The sequence below is a fragment of the Saccopteryx leptura genome, chromosome 4 (genome assembly GCF_036850995.1).
Source record: "Saccopteryx leptura isolate mSacLep1 chromosome 4, mSacLep1_pri_phased_curated, whole genome shotgun sequence".
In the NCBI taxonomy this organism is placed as follows: Eukaryota; Metazoa; Chordata; class Mammalia; order Chiroptera; family Emballonuridae; genus Saccopteryx; species Saccopteryx leptura.
In genome coordinates, this window is record NC_089506.1 from 146,401,744 (window position 1) to 146,409,150 (window position 7,407).

Below are 7,407 nucleotides of genomic sequence, written 5' to 3' on the forward strand. Positions count from 1 at the left end.
CCCGCCACACTTCCGGAAGGGGCACCTCTTTCATTGGTGGTCAGTGAGAGGAGCACATTGACCATCTCATTAGCCAAAAGCAGGCCCATAGTTCCCATTGAAATACTGGTCAGTTTGTTGATTTAAATTTACTTGTTCTTCATTTTAAATATTGTATTTGTTCCCGTTTTGTTTTTTTACTTTAAAATAAGATATGTGCAGTGTGCATAGGGATTTTTTCATAGTTTTTTTATAGTCTGGCCCTCCAACGGTCTGAGGGACAGTGAACTGGCCCTCTGTGTAAAAAGTTTGGGGACACCTGGTTTAGACTCTACAGGGTAGAGTATCAGTTGTTTACCCTCATGATTGCCTCACTGACTGGTGTTGCATTGGCTGGGAACGAGAACAAACGTCGGAGACTTTCAGGAGTTAAGATGTTACTTTATTGGCCAGTTTAACCTGCGCCCGGGCGAACTCCCAAGATGTCCGGAGACACCGTGCTCACGAGGAGCTGCAAACGGAAGCCGCACCTGGCGCTTACAGTCAGGTCCTTATATATCCTACAGAAGCAGATGTGGCAGTTTAGCTATTGGCTAGAGAGGTCGCACGCAGCATAGCAACAGGGGCCAGCATAGCAACAGGGGCCGGTTTTAGCTTAGTGGCGAATTTCAAACATAAACTTCTGATAAGGGTCTCTGACCTTCTTTGTTCTCAGCCTCACAGGGGCCATATCAGCACTCCCTGTTCCTTCAATAGTTACACTCTTGGCAGCCCCAGAATATCAGTACTCCCTGAATCTAACAACTGGGAACTGTGGCTTTCTGCCACTGCCCAGCCTCTTGAGAAAGTTTGGTACTGCTTATTGCTAGCTCAGAAATGCAGTTTCTACTGAATGCCTATGACTTTCACTTCATCATAAAGTTGGAAAATCCTGAATTGAAACATTTTAGGGACTGTCTGTATACACTAGAATGTAATGACAATGAAAAAACTATATATTAAATTGTAAGGCATAGACCATGCAATAGAAGAAAATGTATTAAGTAAGAAAGAAAAGCCCTGACCTGTGCTGGTGTAGTGGATAAAGCGTTGACCTAGAATGCTGAAGTCCCTGGTTTGAAACCCTGGCCTTGCTGGGTCAAGGCACATGAAGGAAGCAACTATGAGTTGATGATTCCTGCTGCTCCCCTCCTTTCTCTCTCTAAAATGAATAAAAATCTTTAAAAAAAATGAATATAAGCCAAATATTTATATGAAGTAGTTAGAAATGAAGAACAAATATACTAATTGTAATTAGGAGATATTATTGAAGATAACAAAAGAATTAGAAAACCAGTTTTAAAAAGAAAATTGTTAAAATAATAAATTGGTAAGGTATTGTCATATTAATAAGCTGGGTTTTTTTTGTTTTGTTTTGTTTTGTTTTTTCTGAAGCTGGAAACGAGAGAGACAGTCAGACAGACTCCCGCATGCGCCCGACCGGGATCCACCCGGCACGCCCACCAGGGGCGATGCTCTGCCCACCAGGGGGCGATGCTCTGCCCCTCCGGGGCGTCGCTCTGCCGCGACCAGAGCCACTGTACCGCCTGGGGCAGAGGCCAAGGAGCCATCCCCAGCGCCTGGGCCATCTTTGCTCCAATGGAGCCTTGGCTGTGGGAGGGGAAGAGAGAGACAGAGAGGAAGGAGGGGGTAGGGGTGGAGAAGCAAATGGGCGCTTCTCCTATGTGCCCTGGCCAGGAATCGAACCCGGGTCCCCCACATGCCAGGCCGACACTCTACCACTGAGCCAACCGGCCAGGGCCTGGTTTTTGATAATATCAAAAAAATTGGCATTTTGGAAGTGTAAAAAGAAAAATATGGCCATTAATAACATTGGTATTTTAAAAGGGAGGCTTTTTAAAGTTATTAAAGTACTTTTAAAGTTATAAAAATACTGCCACTATTAATGTTTCAATGAGGGTGTGCCTGGTTGGTTCAGTGGTGAAGCGTTGGCCCAGAGTGGACGTTCTGCATTTGATTCCTGGTCAGCACACACAGGAGAAGCACCTATCTGCTTCTCCACCCCTCTCCCCCTCGCTTTTCCTTCTCTCTCTCTCTCTCTCTCTCTCTCTCTCTCTCTCTTTTTCCCCTCCTGCAACCATGGCTGGATTGGAGCAAGTTGGCCCAGGGTGCTGAAGATGGCTCCATGGACTCTGCCTTAGGCACTAAGAAGAGCTCGGTTGCTGATGGCTCCATGGCCTCTGCCTCAGGCACTAAGAAGAGCTCGGTTGCTGAGTAATGGAGCAGTGCCCCAGATGGGCAGAGCATTGTCCCCTAGTGGGCTTGCTGGTGGATCCCAGTCAGGATGGATGTGGGAGTCTGACTACCCCTCCTCTCCTCACTGAAATGCATATATATAAAAATATATATAATGGGGCCCTGGCCGGTTGGCTCAGCAGTAGTCGGCCTGGTGTGCGGGGGACCCGGGTTCGATTCCCGACCAGGGCACATAGGAGAAGCGCCCATTTGCTTCTCCACCCCCATCCCCCCTCCTTCCTCTCTGTCTCTCTCTTCCCCTCCCGCAGCCAAGGCTCCATTGGAGCAAAGATGGCCCAGGTGCTGGGGATGGCTCCTTGGCCTCTGCCCCAGGCGCTGGAGTGGCTCTGGTCGCGGCAGAGTGACGCCCCGGAGGGGCAGAGCATCGCCCCCTGGTGGGCAGAGCGTCGCCCCTGGTGGGCGTGCCGGGTGGATCCCGGTCGGGCGCATGTGGGAGTCTGTCTGACTGTCTCTCCCCGTTTCCGCTTCAGAAAAATACAAAAAAAAAAAAAATATATATATATATATATATATAAAATGAAATAGTCAATAGTCACTTTTCAAGAAAAACAAAGATAATGACTCAGAAAAAAATAAAACCAGAGAGCTGAATTAGGTCAATAACTATAGATAGGACTGAAAAAATTATGGCAAAATTCAATATCACAAAAAAGCCTACATGGGTGATGGGAATACAGCATAATCAAATGTCAAAATAATCTAGAGATGTTTTCTCTGAACATATGTACCCTGATTTATCAATATCACCCCATTAAAATTAATTTTAAAAAAAGAATTTGTCTCATGGCTAATTCAGGCAATTAGAAGACTAGTATAAGGATGCTAAGTCTGCTTCTCAGGCCACATCCTGCAAAAGGGGCCCCAAGAAAATTGGTGATTTGGCTCCACTGATTTTGCCAATAGGATTTTAAAAAATAGGTCAGGAACGCCCTGAAATGGAATTAAAAATACATGGGCATAAATTTAAAGGACTTTTAAATACTGGAGCTGATGTATCTGTTATTGCTAAGCTACATTGGCCTCCTTCCTGGCCCACTCATGCAGCAGCCACAGAGTTACAAGGTATAGGGCAGAGTAAATCCCCTCAACAAAGTTCTAGTATTTTACATTGGGAAGATTAAGAAGGTCATTCTGGGTTTTTTTAAGCCTTATGTGCTCCCTGGATGGCCAGTTAATTAGTGAGGTAGAGATGTTTTGAAAAATATGGGAGCGTTGCTTGTCAGTCCTAATGGTTTAGTCAGTACTCAGATGCTTGATCTGGGATTTTTGCCCACTAAGGAACTAGGGAAAGAACAGCGAGGAATTTTCACCCCCATAGAAATGGCACTCAATACCAGAAGGTGTGGATTAGGATATCAAAATTTAGCATAGGGGCCTTGGTAGCTCCTGCTACCCCAATAATGCATTGTGCAGAACAAATTACTTGGAAATCAGATAATCCTGTATGGGTAGACCAATGGCCCCTTTCTCAGGAGAAACTTAGGGCAGCTGCTCAATTGGTACAAGAGCAGCTACAGCTTGGGCACATTGAACCATCTAATAGCCCATGGAATACACTTCCATATTTTGATTTTGTCGCCTCCTGGATTATCAAGGGGCATAGGCGACCCTTACAGCTTATAGGTTTTGAGCCTCAAAATTATTATTGTTCCATTTTTCAAAGGATCAACAACAATGGCTCTGGAAAACTTCCACTAAATGGCAAATTGCTTTTGCAAATCAATGGACAACTTTATACTGAAACAGTCAACTTAAAATCAGCTCAGAGACTAGAATTATATGCCATTATCATGGCTTTTCAGCATTTGCCATATTCCTCCTTTAATCTATATACAGATAGCAAATATTTACTTATGGTTGTTTCCACTATAAAGACTGCTGTCTTAGGAACAACTGCTGATGAACTATTTCAGCAGTTCCTCCTTCTTCGAAGACTTGTATGTCAACATAGAACTCCATGTTTTATAGGACATACTCGAGCTCACTCCATGCTCTGTGGAGCTTTAGCACAAGGGAGTGCCCTTATTGATCAAGCTACCCAAAAGAAAATTATTTGGAGCAACCATGACAGACGAGCAATTCAGGCTCATACTATTCATCACCAGAATGCTGCAGCCCTGTATAAACAGTTTCAACTTTCTCAGGAAGCAGCACGGCAGATTGGTAAATCCTGTCCAAGGGGTCCTATACTATAATCTGTCCCTTCATTTGGAGTTAACCCTCAAGGACCCCTACCAGGACAACTTTGGCAAATGGATGTTACTCATATACCTTCATTTGGCAAACAGTCCTATGTCCACCTTACAGTGGATACCTATTCTGGGTTTATAGTAACCTCTGTCAGAACAGGAGACGCTGCTAAGCATGGATTTCCTAAACTGGTTAAACTGACAATGCTCCTGCATATGTAGCAAAAGCATTTCCTGTATTTTGTCAAACCTTTCAAATTAGGGGTATTTCTTACAATCTTTAAAGTCAAGGTATTATTAAAGTGTACCCAGCAAATATTTTAAGGTCAATTTAAAAAAATTTAAAAGGGGGTAGTCATATCCTGAAACTCCTATGGGTCTACCATATCATACTTTTTACTTTAAAAATTTTAAATTTCTTTTGAATGCTGATGAACAGGAGATGCCAAATCCTTTTCTCCTGCAAACTTGTACCTTCTTTTATTTGATCCAGCTAATAACACTGTTTTGTCTTTTTCCAAATAGCTCCAGATATACAGAAAAGATTTATATAGGCAGATGGGGATCCTCAAACCCCTCAGCGAGATATTCTGAGCATGGCTTTTAAGGTACCAAGAGGCAGAAAAAGCCCAATAGAGATCATGGGACTACCAGCTTTTAGGATACACCCTTAAAGGCTCCAATGCCCCAAAGGGGTCTCATAGGATGCCATCTGGGTCCTGCTTCAATAGTGGAAAGGAAGGTCATTGAACTAAAGCCTGCCAGGCTTTCATGCCTTTGCTGTGAGGAAACAGGGACACTGGAAGGTAGGCTGCCCCCTCGCTCCTCTAAGGGAGGGTTCAGTCTCTTCCAGCCCTGCTCCAGCCACCTATGACCTAACCTTGCCCAGAATGCTGGGGTTTGCCACTGAAGGCTGAAGGTGCCCAGGGCCGTCGGCCCCATCTACGACACTGTGGACGAGCCTAGGGTATTTCTTCCAAGAAGAAGGTAAACTGATCTCATTTGCACAAGGGCTACTTAATTATGTCTTGCCTGAATAGTCAAGTTTTTTATTCTTCCCTCAAAGATCTCTGGTGTGGGTGTTGATAGTCCTATTTTCTGCTGCTTTGTTTAATATATAGTGTTTCCTTTATTCCTCCTACCTCAATGCCCCACTCATATTTCAGGCTGGGACCTACTCCTAATTTAGAGCTCTCTTTCCCTCTTTTGCCAACTTCTATTATGAATCTACCTTTGCCACCCAGCTTAGTGTATCCCAAGGTTCTCTTTACCATGCCACAGTCGCAGAGCTCCAGGAAAAAGCAACCTGGTCTCATCTCTCCAGGCAGAGGAGAACAGAAGCTCCATATCCACACATGCTGCAGATGGCTTTTCCAGTCTACCTGAATCATTACCAGCTAGAAGCAGTGGTCATTGGGACTTGGATGTGAGCTGCAAAGTATAGAATTGTGACAACAATTCCAGTGCCATGCGGACTTTTTCTGGAGGTGGACTTTTCCTGGACTCCTGCTCCTTGTGACAGCTCCCAATGGACTGAACTGGGGTTGGGTTGCATTTGCAGGGATTTGGAATGGTGTTGGTGCCAACTTGGACTTGGTGAACATGTTAAGGACACTACTCTTTTATGGATTCTTGCTGTATTGGCCAAGAGTTTGCTTAAAGGCTTTAATCACTGTAAAAAAAAAAAAATTGAAGACTGGATAAAGAAGATGTGGCACATATACACTAGGGTATACTACTCAGCCATAAGAAATGATGACATCGGATCATTTACAACAAAATGGTGGGATCTTGATAACATTATACGAAGTGAAATAAGCAAATCAGAAAAAAACAAGAACTGCATGATTCCATATATTGGTGGGACATAAAAACGAGACTAAGAGACATGGACAAGAGTGTGGTGGTTATGGGGTGGGGGACAGAAGGAAGGAGAGGGGGAGGGGGAGGGGCACAAAGAAAACTAGATAGAAGGTGACAGAGGACAATCTGACTTTGGGTGATGGGTATGCAACATAATTGAATGACAAGATAACCTGGACATGTTTTCTTTGAATATATGTACCCTGATTTATTGATGTCACCCCATTAAAATTAATAAAAATTTATTTATTAAAAAAAAGCCTACAGCTTATTCAGAGTTTATTTTAAAATGCAGAAGTAATTCAAAATGTAAATCTGCTCATCATAAGTGTAGGTTAAGTACATCATCTCAGTGTTGAAAAAGACACTAGAGAATACTCAATACTCATTTCTAATAAAAATATATATTAATAAACCAGGCTAAAAAGGTACTTTCTTTCTTTTTTTTTTTTTTTTTTTGGTACTTTTTTTTTTTTTTAAGATTTTATTTATTCATTATAGAGAGGGGAGAGAGAGAGAGAGAAAGGGAAGGGGGGAGGAGCAGGAAGCATCAACTCCCATATGTGCCTTGACCAGGCAAGCCCAGGGTTTTGAATTGGCAACCTCAGCGTTTCCAGGTTGACCTTTATCTACTGCGCCACCACAGGTCAGGCCTTGGTACTTTCTGTTTTAACATAAGCAATATACTTAATAAAATGCTCCTCCATGAAACACTAAAATTTTGTGAGATATTTATAGTCATTTTATGAAGAATGAGTTTCATGGGTAAATAATTTGGGAAAATAGGTTTTTAAATATTGAGCTAGCCCTGGCCGGTTGGCTCAGTGGTGGAGCGTCGGCCTGGTGTGCGGAAGTCCCAGTTCGATTCCCAGCCAGGGTACACAGGAGAGGCGCCCATTTGCTTCTCCACCCCTCCCCCTCTCCTTCCTCTCTGTCTCTCTCTTCCCCTCCCGCAGCCAAGGCTCCATTGGAGCAAAGATGGCCCGGGCACTGGGGATGGCTCTATGGCCTCTGCCTCAGGCGCTAGAGTGGCTCTGGTCACAACAGAGCGATGCCCCAG